Source organism: Stegodyphus dumicola, chromosome X1 (genome assembly GCF_044657685.1).
Source record: "Stegodyphus dumicola isolate Sdum_Otavi_A_Nest chromosome X1, ASM4465768v1".
NCBI lineage: Eukaryota > Metazoa > Arthropoda > Arachnida > Araneae > Eresidae > Stegodyphus > Stegodyphus dumicola.
Window position 1 is genome coordinate 102,517,656 of NC_140780.1, and position 16,064 is coordinate 102,533,719.

The 16,064-nt window shown below is 34.9% G+C and overlaps 1 protein-coding gene across 5 annotated transcripts in view; it reads left to right on the forward strand.

Annotated features, from left to right (window-relative positions):
• The window catches only part of LOC118191393 (long-chain-fatty-acid--CoA ligase 4-like), a 122,685-nt gene that overhangs the window by 6,947 nt on the left and 99,674 nt on the right, over nucleotides 1-16,064 (forward strand). For 2 of the 5 annotated variants that reach the window (XM_085807985.1, XM_085807987.1), the window contains exon 1: nucleotides 11,535-11,684. The exons of 2 other annotated variants lie outside the window; for them this stretch is intronic. The gene's annotated coding sequence lies outside the window, so the exon portion shown is untranslated. Of the gene's footprint in view, nucleotides 1-11,533; nucleotides 11,685-16,064 lie in introns of those variants that run through there. One more of the 5 variants, XM_085807983.1, reaches the window with a different exon arrangement.

The window sequence follows — 16,064 nt, forward strand, 5'->3', positions numbered from 1 at the left end:
GGGGCAATTTTCCCTGGAGGACCATTAATTTCGTTTTGGCATTTTGCGTCGAAAATTTTAAAAGGCTGTATCACTTTTCAAATCGTTGCCACCATATATTATCGCCTTGTCTTATATTCAAAGAAATTAAATAATGAAGAATCTTGCATAACTGTATGTATGTTTCTTGCATTGTGATAAAACATAGAGTCATGAAAATTTGAATAACTTAATCTTCCATAGAATATGGGCATGTGGAAGCCCTAATTTGAATTTGAAATTTGTTTTATTATCGATTTCATATTTGGTAACACTTTAACGAATTTTTGATTAAAAAAGTAAACAATTTCAAAGCGAGTAATGGTAACAATGTACAAAAAAAAAAAAAAAAAAAAAAAAAAAATTATCTCCAGCGCGCGAAACTCTGTATCGGAAAAGATATGCAGATTTTAAAATTATTTTGCGATATTGCTGTTGAACTGAATTTTATGGTTTGAGTTCGTAGAACATGATATTTAATAAATAAAGGTAACACACAAAACATTAAAAAAGAAACTCCTCTTTAGACGTAATTTAAAATCTGAAACCTTTCAGAATTTTTTTAAAATTTATCAGGTTCAATGTTTCTTCTAACCTTCTTCGGAAACATACAATGACCTGACTAGAACAGAGAGCTTACTAAAGCTATGTTCACTAATTGTAGTAAGTAGACAGGATACAGACGAAGGGTATACAAAACCCTTTATTTTTTCTTTATATACAATGACTTCCGTACTTCGGAATACAATGACCCTCCACTCGGGGTCTAACTTAAAAGATATCAAAATAAAACTAAACTCTAATTTAACTTTAGAATAAGATTGGCCTTATAATAACAGAAAGCGTATGTAGCACAGAGACTGTGAACACTACAATACGTTTAATTTATCAAGAGGATTAAAACCTCTGGCCTGGAAGGCAAAGTAGCAACTGCGTAACTTCTAAGGTAAGAGGCCTGCTTCGAACTCACGGCTTCCTCTCTTCTGCTTGGCAAAAAGGCCACACTTAAATACTTGGCGTTCGCCAGACAACTTTGCATAAACTCCTTCACGCTTATAATTCTGGCCGGAAGTAGAAAATAAGAAGTGATAGTAAAGATTTAAAGTAAAATAAACGTTAGTAAAACTTAAGATCCTTACATACTTCCCGCCAGAGTTAATTAGTTTGAAACTGAGGTCTAAAACGACCTTGTTGAAAACTTTTAGCTCTAGAAACTAACGCGAGGCCAAACTTTTACAATCATAACTTAGCTAGAAACTAGAAAATTTTAAAAGAAAGAAATTTGTTACAATAGCAGCTCCCGGAATATACAACAATCTTTTTTCTTTTTCATCTGTACTGCATCAAAACAGGAGCTTTATTCAATTCTGGTTCCTTCCAGAGATCTGGAAGGAAAACTAGTTTAATGAAATGTTACAGAGTGACATTGCAAATAACATATAGAATATACTTTTCTTAACATTCTTATTTCATTCATGACTATTTTAATTATCTCTCCCCGTGCTCTCTGACATGTGTTGTAAAAACACCAAACACGAATGTGTTTCTGTCTATGTGTTCAACACTTCCTCCTACAATCAAAACACTAATGTGTTAAAATTCAACATACGAGACCTCTTAACACACCCTAATTTCAACTCTAGACCCTGAGGTACTATTCTGAAAGTGGCTAACTCTAAAGTGTAGCGTCAGAGAGCCTAACTACATCATTCAACCTTTAACACATATTCACCATGATTTAATCTTTACAGTCACACGAATAACAAATTTTTAACATTACTTTCACTTTTACCATATCACGGTATTTCTAAACATTCAAAATAACAGTTCACATGTATACAAGAACATATCAAGATGCCGTTAATTTTACACATTTGAAAACATACATTAGTAGTACATTGTTAACTTCTATTCTTTTCAAAGCAAGTGCCAATTCTTTCTACATTGAAATAATACTACATTTCAAAAAGTCTTTCAGACTAAAACTTCTTTCTTGTTAGAATGTTTTAAATAAAATTTATACAATAACTTTTTACAATATTTAAGTCTTTATACAACGCTATTATACATCAACTTTAGTTTTACGCGCGAGTAATTGAAAAACATAATAAGAAAATCGGTCACAACTCTCATTTCTCGCCCTTTTGGCGATAAAGGTAGACCTCGCATGAGGTAAAACTTCTTGAAATCTGCCACTTGCAGTAAGAATGAAAGATTAACTTAAGTTTGTAAAGTAACATAAAATTTTACTTATCTTTGTAATATTCAGACATCCTTTTCTGGGCCCAGTCTTTAAAGGTGCTGCAGACCGTAGCTTGGTTGATCCTCCTTCTTGTACGGGCTCGCCCTTCAGTGCTTTCCTCTGGAAGCTTCCGTTTTTCACCACTACGGCCACCCTTGAACATCTTCCTTCTGTCCTCTGCTTGTGGTCTTGGCCGTTTGAAGGCAGCTGGTCTTGGTGGAACCGGGAAACTTCTGTCGTGATCCTGCTTGGACCTCGTTGTTGGCCGTTCAAATTTTTCTTGTACTTTTTCCTCCGCCGCTGATGGCCCTTCCGCAGTTCGGCGACTTTTGCTGCGGAGAGTTCTGTCGGATGAGTCAATCTTCCGTTTCACAGCCGGGTTATAGTTGCCGTCCTTTCTCCCGGTCTTTTCCACATACGTCGTCCTTCTCCCTTCTTCATTCTGGGGGTGTTCGTGAACTCTGTTTTTTGGACGGTGGAACGGCTTCTTTTTCTTTGTACCTTCAATTTTTCCGCGGGGCAATTTTCTTTTCACTTGCTTCTGTCTCTCATTGGCTTGCCCTTGTACTTGTCGTTTTCCCACCTCTGGAACTTGTACCTGCGGTGTCTGCCGTACCGGATCCTGCAAAAGATCTGAAAAGATTTGCATTTTATTACGGTCATAGAATGGTTTTATCTGGTCAATGTTTGCGGAACAGGTTTCACCATTTCTTGCCTTTAACACTACAACAGCGTGAGTTATTTTTTCTATAACATATGGTCCTTCAAAGCGTGGAAAAAATTTGGCAGTTTTATCTTCTGGTGCTGAAGAAAGTGAATGCTTAATTTTTAGTACTTCATCCCCTACTTTATAAGTTACTCCCCGTCGTTTCAAGTCATAATACAATTTTTGTTTTCTTTGTGCTACTTCCGTATTCTTTTTTGCTTCTTTTATTAGTTTTTCTATATCACCCATTTTAAATTCTGGGGCTCTTTGTTGCACATAAAATAGTTTATCTAACGGTGTTATAACCTTTCTGCCTAGAAATAACTCAGCGGGAGTTTTGCCCGTTGTATCATGTTTTGCGGTCCTAAGGGCGAAAGCAAATTCATTGACATAGTTATCCCAGCTTTTATGAAAATTTTTAACATAACTACGGATAATTTTCACTATATTTCTGTTGACCCGTTCCGCTATATTTGATTGCGGCCGATACGGGACCATTTTTAAATGACGTATGCCCAGTTTTTGGCACATGTCTTCAAATATATTACTTACAAATTGAGGACCATTATCCGATATAACTTTTAGGGGCGCCCCGTATTTTAAAATATATTTATTTAAAATAGAATCGGTAACTAATTTCGCGGAGGCTCGTTTTAAGGGAACAATTTCGGTCCATTTACTAAAATGATCAACTATAACAAGGAGATAGCGACTTTTGTTTAACTGACTTTTTGGAAAAGGGCCCAATAAATCGATGCCGATTATTTCATTTGGAAATTCGGATTTAATACTATTTAGAAACCCGGCCGGGCGGAAATTAATATAATTAACGGCTTGACATGTTGGGCAGGACTGGACATACGCCCTTGTTAACTTTTGCAGTTCAGGAAAGTAGACTGCCTCGCGTACGCGTTGAGTAGTTTTTCGAATACCAGCATGAGAAGCTAAAGGGCTGTCATGGAGCTCTTGCAGGATATTTAATCTAAGACTAGCTGGGATAACAGGTCGAAATTCGTTGTTGGAATTCGTAGTTTTTGTATAAAATAATAGACCATCTATTAGTTCGTAATGGGCCGCCCTATTTCTTATCGCCACAATATCTTGGTGGCTAAAATTTTCAGGATCCTTCAAATACTCATAAATACTTCCAAACTCAGGATCCTTACCCAGTTCGGTTATTACAGTTTCTCGGGAATTTATTGTACACGCTGTCAGCATTGCAACTTTTACGGTATTACCCTGTTCGTCTAATTTAATTCGTGACAGGGCATCTGCTACGATATTTTCCTTTCCGGGGGTATGCTTGATTACCAGATTATATTCTTGCAGCTTGAGTGCCCATCTTATTAACCTTGGGGATAAATTTTTCCCTGAGTACAATCTAGTTACCGCCGCATGATCAGAATATACTGTTATCGGCGCCTTTCCAAAATAGACTCGGAACTTTTGCACTGCTAACAGAACTGCAAGTGCCTCTCTCTCGGTCGCGGAATAGTTTCTTTGTGTTTGATTTAAAGTTCGGCTAAAAAATGCTACTGGCTGCTGATTTTGCGAAAGTACCGCTCCTACCGCATAATCCGAAGCATCCGCTGAAATTTCTAAATTTTCATCCTTTTCAGGAAATTTCAACACAGGGGCTTGCGTTAATGCTTGTTTTAATTTTTCGAAAGCACTATTGGCTTCGGCCGTCCACGAGAATCTTGCCTTTTTCCTTTTTAATTTTAACAATGGCTCAGCGATAGCCGCAAAATCTTTTATAAAGGACCTATAATATGAACAAAGTCCTAGAAAAGAAGAGAGCTTCTTTGCCGTGTTTGGAGTCGGATACTTTTGTACAGCGATTATTTTTGATTCATCTGTCTCGATCCCTTTTTGCGATATTTTGTAACCTAAATATTTTAATTCAGGGGCTGCAAATTTGCATTTTTCGACATTAACTTTTAGACCGGCCTCATTTAATAAAGAAAACACCTGTCTTAAATCCCGTACATGTTGGTCTAGATTATCACTAGTAATAATGATATCGTCTAAATAGATAAATGTGGACTTTCCGAGAACAGGTCTTAACACAATGTCCATGCATCGCTGAAATGTTGCTGGGGCGCCTGAAAGGCCAAACGGCATTCGCAAAAATGCATAAGTGCCAGACTTGGTTATAAAAGCAGTCTTAGGCACGTCCTCAGGCCTGATCCCTATTTGAAAATAACCATTCGTTAAGTCTAAAGTTGTCATAAATTTGGTTGATTTTATGTTCCTTAAAATTTCTTCTATAATCGGTAACGGATATACCGGATATTTCGTTATGGAATTTAATTTACGGTAATCAATAGCGAATCTCCACCTTTTTGGATGCTCCAAAGGATAATCATTATTTTTCTCACATAAAACCACCGGACTAGCATAACTACTTGAGATAGGCGTTACGATCTTTTTACGTAGCATATCGGTAATATGCTATTCTATAATTTTTTCCTTATTCTTATCATACCGGTATGGTTTTTGACGAACCGGCAATGCATCTCCGGTGTCAATACTATGGTTAGCAACCTGGGTAAATCCTGGAATATCACTAAATAAGGAAGCAAATTCACTTACCACTTGTCGGATTCTATCTTGCTCGTCATTAGGCAGGTGGTCGAGATTTAACCTTGGCGGTTCAACCTTTTCTACACGCACTGGTTTCATCGTCAGCTTAAGAGACGCTTCATTAAAATCCAGTGTAGCTTGTGCGTCTGAAAGAAAGTCTATTCCTAGTATTAAGTGTGCTTGCAAATTCTTTACTATAAAAAACATCACCTTTACTTGTTCGTCCTTGATACGGATGTACAAAGGTACTTTACCTACGCACTTACATTGTTCTCCTTGCGCCGCTAATACTGTTGTATTATCCGCATTATATATGCGGTATTTGCGAAAATACTTTCTAAAAAAGACTTCTGCCACACAGGAACACTGCGCGCCGGTATCCAGGAGTGCGGTGGCCGGGATATTATTTACCAAGACTTCAATCTTCGGAAGAGTTAAATTTTTCACCATTACTGTATTTAACTTGTAGGAAAAGGGGTTTTCGTGGCCTTCGGATTTCCGCACCCTCTCGTCAGCAGAAATCCGTTTTAGTTTAAATTATTTTTCCTTTCGGTGCTTTCCTTCTTTCTCCACTGGCCTTGAGACTTTTTTCCTGGATTGCTATTGAACTGTCGACGTTCGCCGGCTGTTTTTGAATGCTCGGGTTTCCTTGCCCACTGATTCGCTTTTTCTCCGTAGCCATGTGCTTGAGTTTGCTGTAGTCTTGGCGTACCAAATTGGTTTCGCTGTTGATATTGGCGTCTTCTTTCGACGTCCGCCGTTCTTCTACTTTCAAACTGGATTGCTAGCTCAAATAATTTTTCCAGTGTAGTCGGATTTCTCAATTCAATAAAGTCTTGCACTTGGGGTAGTAACCTCGGCAAAATCACTTGAATTATTTCAGGATCCGGACGGTTTCCATACAAGAGCTTGAAAACGTGAATTTTTCTTAAAATAAAACTCGACATGTTTTCCATTCTTTGTTGATATATACTAAAAAGTTCTGTTTCTAATTTCGCACGATCCCTTACAACAGGGAAGGCTTTTAGTAGGGCAGTCTTGAAATTTTCGTAGGTATAGGTGGGACTTCCTGCTTGACCCAAGAGACTTCTGCCTATACATTTGAACCAATTAAGCGCTTGGCCCCTCAAAGCGCTGGTAGCTAAGGTAACTTTTTGAAACTCGTGCACGGGGTAGAGCATGAAGTGGTCATCCAATTTTTCCAAAAAACTGGTTACTTGTGAGTTTCCATTAAACGTTGCTTCTGGTTTCATCGAAGCGCGCATGGTCTGGACAATATACCCAAATTCTTCCAGGGCGGCAGCTGGCATTTCTGGATTCTGAGCTGTTTCTGCAGGCAGCACAGGTTCTTCTTGAAACTCGGCCATGGTTATTCTTCGTCGGGCGCCACTATCAGGTTCAATGTTTCTTCTAACCTTCTTCGGAAACATACAATGACCTGACTAGAACAGAGAGCTTACTAAAGCTATGTTCACTAATTGTAGTAAGTAGACAGGATACAGACGAAGGGTATACAAAACCCTTTATTTTTTCTTTATATACAATGACTTCCGTACTTCGGAATACAATGACCCTCCACTCGGGGTCTAACTTAAAAGATATCAAAATAAAACTAAACTCTAATTTAACTTTAGAATAAGATTGGCCTTATAATAACAGAAAGCGTATGTAGCACAGAGACTGTGAACACTACAATACGTTTAATTTATCAAGAGGATTAAAACCTCTGGCCTGGAAGGCAAAGTAGCAACTGCGTAACTTCTAAGGTAAGAGGCCTGCTTCGAACTCACTGCTTCCTCTCTTCTGCTTGGCAAAAAGGCCACACTTAAATACTTGGCGTTCGCCAGACAACTTTGCATAAACTCCTTCACGCTTATAATTCTGGCCGGAAGTAGAAAATAAGAAGTGATAGTAAAGATTTAAAATAAAATAAACGTTAGTAAAACTTAAGATCCTTACAAATTAACATAAGTGCCGAAACCCCTACCCCCAATACTGACTTTCAGTATTATAAAAGAATGCTGTTCATTAGAGTAAGAGAATTACTCATTTAAAAATTAATTTACCTGTATTTCTATCCAAAATTCTACAGAAATTATAATTTCGCACAATAATTAAGAGAAAGAAAATACGTTATTGACTTTAACAGTCGTTTCTAATATTCTATATAAAAAATCTTGATTTATCGATTGCAGAATTTCTAATTGTAATTTTACGTACTAACACCTGCGTTTGAAATTAATTCTAAAGCTAGCCATAAAATTTTGGAACAGCAAATATATTGCAAGTCTCTTTTAGCACATTTCTTTTAATTTTGTTCAAACGATAACATATATTTTTCTAATACTTTGAGATTCTTCTATTTGCTTTCAGAAAAGAGATATAAAAACAAACACAGAAAGTTTCAGAATTGAATCCTGTTTAAGTTTTAATTTTATTCAACATCAGTAAAAATTTATTTTTAGAAATTATTTTTACTTAAAGAAGAAAACCGAAGCATTTGTATGGCTTTGTTATATATTTTACATTTAAAAATATATTCAATGATTAACTCTTTTCTGAGTTGTTAATTTGAAATTTTCAGAAATACTGGCCACTTTCAGAGAGGATTTTTCTTAGGGAAATGATTGCTGTGATACACACATATATTCAGAGTTTTGCATTATTTTAAATAATGCATAATTAAAAGCTTTAATATTAATTTTCAATTCACCAAAGTTTCAAACATATTTTTTCTAACCTGCTTAAAATGTCTTTTTCAGCGCATTTGTATTTTTTCACACGTCTAACACGTTTTATACATATTTTAAATTTAAATTCTTAATCTTCCGATATGGCAGACGATCCTGAGTATCAAATATGATTTTCAATAGATTTAAATGTTAAAAGAACGTTTTTTGAAAAATCCTCTAAATATGTTTCTAACATCTAGATCATTTTAAAATTTTCAGTTTAAAATAATTTTCCTTTTTTTTTCTGAACGTCATAAAAATTTTAAGCCTAAAATAAACTTTGTTAAAAATAAAGATATAAAAACCCGAGTTTTAAATTTCTGGAAGACTTTAACAAACGATCCAGTCGTTGAAGAGATTCGCAAATGATATGATTATTGTTTTCTCGGAGGAAGGGGCTTTTGACTGGCTACAACCCGCCTGCTACCGAATATGGACGTCAGGAGTCAGTCCGTGTAATGCCTTTTAGCAAGGTGAAACACGTAATGAAACTTGACTTCTTCACCTATCTGCCTAAAGGGAGGAATGCCTTCGAAAAAAATTTTCTAACCTCAAGGTTAACCGGAAGAGGGCTATCTGCCTAAAGAAAAGAATGCCTGCGTGTAGGACGTTTTAGTGGAACTGGATCGTATTCACGTTATACATGGGGGAAAACGTGAAAATGTTTATACAGCCAGAATATTTGTCAGAACTTGAGCCTGGGTCCAACTGCCAGCATTCAGCGACTTTACCATTATGCTACTAGTGGGACATTTAGGACGAATTTCCGTAAAATAAACCTGTAACATATTCCAGAAGGCTCATAAATTTTTAACACTTCCAATTTGAAATTCAGTTTAAGATTAAATTTTATAAGATAACAGATATATTATTCAAAAGCCTAATGGTAAAATTCAAAGACCTAATGGTAAGAAATCCCGTAATATCTGGCCTTTGAAAGCGGGTCGAATCTGGTAGTTCCCTCTCATTGGTTGAGTTTCCCTGAACTTCTGTAGCTGGTAGCAACCTGAGAAATTTTTACTTATAGTTATTAAAAATTTTAATGTGGGATTTACATATTTCAATTCGATAATGCAGGGCACAGCCTTTACACTTTCACTTTCTCTTTTGGGCAAGACTAACACCAGCCGAATGCAACGTTGGGAGGAAAGAGTGTCTATTATTACTCTGGCTGCAGTAGAGGAGGCACCCGAGACGGGCGTACTACCAGCATAATGGCAGCCGAAAGCCAGTTTTTGCTGATTTCTAATTTGAATTTCTAATATCTGGCGCTTGATACATAGGCGAATTTGAGTTTACTAGTGCATAAGTGACAGTGCGATTGAAAATTTTGTACTCGTACTGAAGTGGCTAACCGATGGGCATTGTAAGCCTATTATTGGAGTCAGCAAGAATCAGCGTAATATCCCTAAATTTTCAGGACTAGTTTAAAAATTTTATATTTAAACCTTAAATGAAACCTTTGAAACTAGTCTTATAAATTTATGATTATTACGCTGCTTTTTGTTACCTTAGCACCTCCGATAATCGTTATTCGGCGTGTTATTTAACTCAAACTATAAGACTAGTTACGTTTTCTAGTTGCAATTATTTATTATTGATTAAGGAAATAATCTAATGATGTTTGATAGCAAATATTTACGTAGCTTGTGTTTTGAAATACTTGTTTATTTGCACAAATTTATTATTATTTTCTATAAAGTTGAATGGTGTTTTAATGCAAATACATACAGAAAATCTTTAAAAAATTGCCCTTTTTAAACTGAGTTTAGCAAATTTCAGAGTAGTTCCCTACCAACTAACCTTTCCTCTTATTTCCTGATTTTTATTTTTCGCTCATAACTGTGCACTAATTTAAGCTCACCTGTATATCACGCATTGAAAAAATAATGACAGGAATTTAGCAACAAGCTTAAGAGAAAGTAAGAAAGCGTACAAAAATATAACCATTTCTAAACAATTCCCCGAAAATAATTCCTGGGTATTACTTCGATGAGTTCAAGTCAGGTTATTTATGCTGTATCACTCGAGAGCTATCTGCCTCAAGATAGATGCCTGCATAGAGAACTTTCTATGATTTTACGATTTTAATGGGGTTTCTCGATTTCTGTTACGCTCTCAGAACTTGTATAAAAGCACATTGCATATCTGATATATATCGAGTATATTTTATCGCAAAATCTGTGGAAAATATTTCTTTTGATATGACGATACTATTATGTAATAATAATGATTTAATGAAGCAAAAAGTATTCTAAATACTTTTTTCTGCACTTTACAATAAATTTAACGTTTTTAATTATCTCCTTAGCAAAAAAATATTGCCAAACTAAAGTCCTATTGGAAGAGATTAATTAACTTTAAAATGGGGGTTTTCTACTTTCAAGGAAACTAGCAAATTAATATAAAATTGAAAAGTCCTTTGTACGCACCAAAACTTAGCTTTAAATTTAATTATTTATAACTTACACTGGATGAAATGAATAGTACAGAGGATATAAGGGTCAAGGCGTGATACGAAGTTTCAAGAACAGGGATTAAAGTCGAGTTTAAAAAGCACTGCATATTTATTTGCTTCTGATTGTCGACTTAAAATGACTCAGCTCATCAATGAGCAATGTTTAAAAATGTGCAACCTACTAAAATGACCTTTTCTTCTTTCTAGAATTACATTTCTGAAATCACGCTTACATCGAAAAGCACGTAGAGACATTAGACGTATTTTTTTAGAAGCAAGCAAGATGAAAAATGAGCAAACACCTTCGCCGGGAATCGAACCACGGACCTCTGAAATACCGGCTCAGTGTGCTGACCACTACACCACGAAGGCACGCTAGGAAAGCAGGAGAAATACCTTATAAGCAAAATAAATTCCTTTAAATGCCTGCAAACAACGAAGTTTAAAACTTTATTGTTCTTTAAATGCCAGAAAAAGGTCAACGGAATCACGTGCTATTACGGAAATTGTGAAAAAACTTTCTTCACTTTCTAAGATGAAGTTAATCGGAGCTAGATGTATTTCACTGTGACAAACATGTCAAAGGACCGTTGGGTCCCTCAGGAATGGTCGAAAGAAGATGACCGAAGGCTTTATCTTCTTTTCTAGGAATAATAAGATACTTGTTCCGCCTGAGGCCGAACTATAGCTCACCTGTTGCTTTTTACGGAATTTGACGTCACTGAAGTTTGGAAACTCGATTGGCTCCCCCCCTTTACCGACCAATCGTAGAAGTGGAAGGTTGTTCGGAAGAACTTTAATAACAAAGCAGAGCTTCATCCAAATGCCACGCTGCTCTGTGCTCTCAGTGTTGCGTTATTAAGTTTTCGTTATACAAACAATGATTTCTCACATACCATGAGATTGGATTTTACTTTCTTGAATGGGATCGTTGCTTCTAAGGTAAGAATATCCATTTACATTGCTCGGAAACGTCTAAGTTCATATGCAATCAAGACAGATTTGTTTGATTTTGTGATCTTAATAATCACTTGTTCTTTTCCGTATATGTTTACAGAAGAAAAAATACAGCCAAAATATCACCGAAGGCGTTATATTTAAAATAGATTTTAACTTCAATATTTTATCTGAAGTAATTGAGGATTGGTGAGAAAACAAAACTCGTCTCAAATCTGATACATTTTTGCAAAGATAAAATGCACTTACGACTACTTTTTATCTGAAGAACAATGTACGAATGCTGAGATCATTTTTAATAAAACACGAAACATCTAATTCAATCATCTGAAATAATTCAAGTGAGCTAATCATTTATAGATAATAAAATTACCCCAGATATTGAAGTTTTCTGTTTATGCTCTAATACTGGACAAATACTTTGTGTTTAAAATTGAGCTTTTCCTGGTAATTGTACTCTATATCTGTTTCAGATAATGCATTGTAAAAAAAAACCGCTCGCCTCCTTCTTCATTATTAATGCATTGCTGAAAATAGTAAAATTTAAAAAAGAAACCACAGTTCGGTCTCTTCAAATTTCTAGTACATTAAAAATCTTTTTTTTTTTTTTTTCTTTAAAGCTTAGAAACAGCGTAGAGAGAGTGAACAAAGTAGATTCGAGTTATATTTTATAAGCAGAATCACAGATTTGAGATTCATGCAAAGATGGTAATTTTTTTCATGATTCACAAAGATTTGTAAGCAAGTTTAATGTAAAGAAAGCGAATTAACTTTATGTAACAGCCGATTTCTTATTAGATAATTTGACTTGTTTTAATTGATATATTAAGTACTTATTGCAAGTGTTATCTGAAAAATGCGTAGATAAAAATCACTACTTGTAAAAATTATTCTTTTCTCAAGCTCAGGGGGGGTTCAAAGTCAAATTGTTTTAGAAGATAAATGCATTTGCTTTTAATGTTAACGACACAAAAATATGCCAATAATTTCAGAATAGCCGTTCCTGAAGATGAGTTCTTATTAACTGACACGGATTAGATAATTTTTCAATTCAGATTGTAAATAGCATATTGATCTGAACGAGAATTTACAGAGTGCGCAACTTTAATTTACTCTAGTGTTATGAAAATTCGAGCTCTTTTTAAAGTCAACTTGCTATTCGGAACGGCAAATTCAAAGCTATTCAGATTCTCATCTTTATAGCTAATTCTCCGGATATTTAAGTTATCTTACTCCTTTTTAAGGCAAAAGTTTACTTCAAACATCCGTTAAGTTACTAAAATAATATACTTTCTAGCCCATTATGCCTATCTAGATTCACATCTCTAACAGTGACATCAAAGTATCCTTCTTGATTCTCTTTAATTCTTTATAATTCATATGAAAGTGTGTCACTAACAACATAATTATAATTTTGCCATATTAAATGTAAAACCTGACTGATGGAAATGCTTCCCACAGTTCCAAGGCCATGAATTGTTGCGTCATATTCAGAACAGCATGTAAAAACAATTGACGGATCGAAGATGAATTCGAAAATATGATTTGCATGTCTAATTCTGCTGCGTAACTTCGAGTTATTAAAACCCTAAAGCAAATATAAGTTATGAAATCTTTAGTAAGGTGGGGAAGGTAGTTAATGCACATATTTCTAATTTACATTCAAGAGTAATGGCTCTAGTTCGACTTAATTGCATAAAGTTTTACTGCTTCTGTTTAGTTTTAAGTAACATTTATCAGATAAAAATAAGAGAAATGAATGAACGTAGAGTACAAATAATGTTATTGCAGATACTGAATGTAATCTTGCCACATAATAAATTTATTTCATGCCAATTTTTACTACATGCTGTCAATCAGAAAAGCATATTTGCATCTTAAGAATAAACTTGATTAACTGCCGTTAAAGATCACTTCAATTCTCGTGAGAAGGGAAGATAATTGATAAGGCAAAAGTAAAGGAGAACTATCTGCTTACTGTCTGTTGAGGACTTTCTAAGGCAGTTGGTTACCAGATTAAAATTATACCCGTAAGTCAAGTTTAAAGGCTTCTTTCTTGATAAAATTTCTTCAAATAAAGGGATTCAAAAATTATGTAACGCTAACAAATGCTGTGATAATTTTTAACTTATTATATCATATTATGGTGAAAAATTGCAGAAGAATTTTACACAGCTTCTTCTGGTATTCATTCAAGAAATACTAATCATAATTTTTCTTAATCCCGTTTTTTAACAATAGTTCTGAAGCTCAGAAATGCAAAATCCTTAAACCTATTCAGTGGAAGCATTGCTTCACATAGTTTTAAATCAGATTGCCGATATGCCCAAACATAGTTTTCTGATAAAGCAGATAAAGAATCATTCTCACCTGGATAAGCATCTACAGTGTATCCCAACGAAAGCGCGGGATTTAATATGCCCGAAAGAAAACTTTATTGTTAGGAAATAGAAAATATTGTTACTTACATACAACGGGTACATATTACGATTTAAGAATATTGAGTTTGACTTAATCTGGTTACACTGGCATTTTATCAGTATTAGTTCGTTTCGCAGCTTTGCCGACATGGAACGCTACACAAACGAACAGCGAATTTTGATTGCAAAAATTCATTGTAGGGATGGTGAATGTTACAGACAGTTAGAAAGCTTTATGCGGTCTTTGGAAGTGAAAATGCACCTAGTGAAACAGCAGATTGATAAACAAATTTAAGGACACAAGTCTAACAGCAGACATTAAATCCCCACGCTGTCAATCTTGCCGGTCAGCTGAAAATATAATAATTTTGTTCGACAGTTTTATTGCAAGCCCCAAAAGAGAAACGACAGAAAAATAAACACTTAAGGAGGAAACTAGATGTACCATGAGCCACCTCAATAGGCAGATACAAGTAATTACGAATTTCATCGAGAGAGTGCGAGAGCAAATCACTGAGCACATATGCTACACATTATTTTTCATTATTAAATCGGAGCATTTACCTGTTGTAAATATGTTAAAATAATTTCCATTTTCTGAAAAAATAGTATTTGATTGGACATATTAAATCCGACGCTTTTGTTGGGACATCCTATATGATCGGCGATTGCAGGAAGGCCTTCATTAATCTCTAAAATATCTGTAAAATGTACTTTTCTTAATTCCATTTCCTTTCCACTTTTCCATTTCCTTTCAATAAAAAAAGCCTCGTAAATTGAAGATTTCGAAGGAAGATAAAACGTTTCGCATTCCGAAATTGATTACATTGTTAAATGTTAAGGATAAGCCAGAAAATGAAAGCTTTTTTATACAATTAACAAAAGAATTATAATCCTCTATTCCATATTCTTTCATTAACTTTTATTAAAGCGAAATGTAGGACAGTCGTTAAATTCTGCTGGTTTCCTTGAACTTTCATTTTATCGAGAAATATACTGGATAAGTAAGGATATACTGATCACCGAAACGCTGGAAGATGCAGCTGAGAATTGCATAGCCTCTACCACTCTAAATTGTCTTTCTTGTCTTCGTATATCAGTTCATACAACAAACAAATCGGTTTTCTTTGGAAATATATTTATATTAGAGTGGAAAAGATGTTTACACACCTTATCAGCTTTTAGGGAGATGGCAAGTGACCTGAAGTTGCCTGCTTGTAATTATTTGAAATTTTAACTAAAATTAATTCATGAAATTTAATGCACTAAAAGGGCCCACTGCTTTTGTCAATATCCTTTTTGTATTCTTTTTTTAAAAGCTTTATAAGTGAAGCCTTCTTCTAAAAGCAGTGGATGAATTTTTCCAAATTTCCTTTTGGACAAAAGAGAATTTTTCCATTTATTTCTGATACTTAAAAATATTGGGAGAACAATAGACGATGACATAAATATATAACAAAACTATTTTTGAAAGGAAGATAACAGTTTGATAACAATGGGGAGCAAATTTATCAGGTAACCCAAAGAGAAAATTTCTTTCAATCACAGCGGATAATTATTCAATCAATTAATATATTTGATTTCCATATCAATATATTTGATTGTATTGTATTGTTATTTTATTAATTTTTTCTTGACAGCTGCTAGGAACCACTTGAAAGTCATTAGCTTACACCTGTGAATATGGACGTAACTGTCTGAGAACAACTGTTTTGAGGAGAATTGTTATCTCCTTAGTATTATGATCATTCAAGCCGACTGCCATGCCTATCTGTTCGAGTTTTAATAAGGCATGGACGCTCACGAGTGTCTTTGTGAGATAAGAGGGCCCTTAAAATTGATTCAAAAATCTTTTCAAGAGATTGATGGCAGGAGAATAGGAGCACAAAGCTCTCGGATTTCATTCTTTGATGTGCTGTCAACGAAACTTGAGATTGTGCTTAAA